This window comes from Myotis davidii, unplaced genomic scaffold (assembly GCF_000327345.1).
Source record: "Myotis davidii unplaced genomic scaffold, ASM32734v1 scaffold900, whole genome shotgun sequence".
NCBI lineage: Eukaryota > Metazoa > Chordata > Mammalia > Chiroptera > Vespertilionidae > Myotis > Myotis davidii.
Window position 1 is genome coordinate 807055 of NW_006295185.1, and position 237 is coordinate 807291.

Consider the following 237-nt stretch of genomic DNA (forward strand, 5'->3'; position numbering starts at 1 on the left):
AATTGGTGTATACACATAATGGTAAAAAAATTAACAGAAAAATACATATGCAATTGGTATCTTTTAACAGCTATATCTGCTGTGTTTTGAGATTAAGAAACAATGACTTTGAGGACCTACTTTTTATCATACCTTGCAAGCCCATTTCTCTGTATTCATTTTTTCTTAATTTAAGTAAACAGGTTGTTTTTTCCCCTTATAAAAAAAAAAGCTGCAGTACATATACATAATGGAATG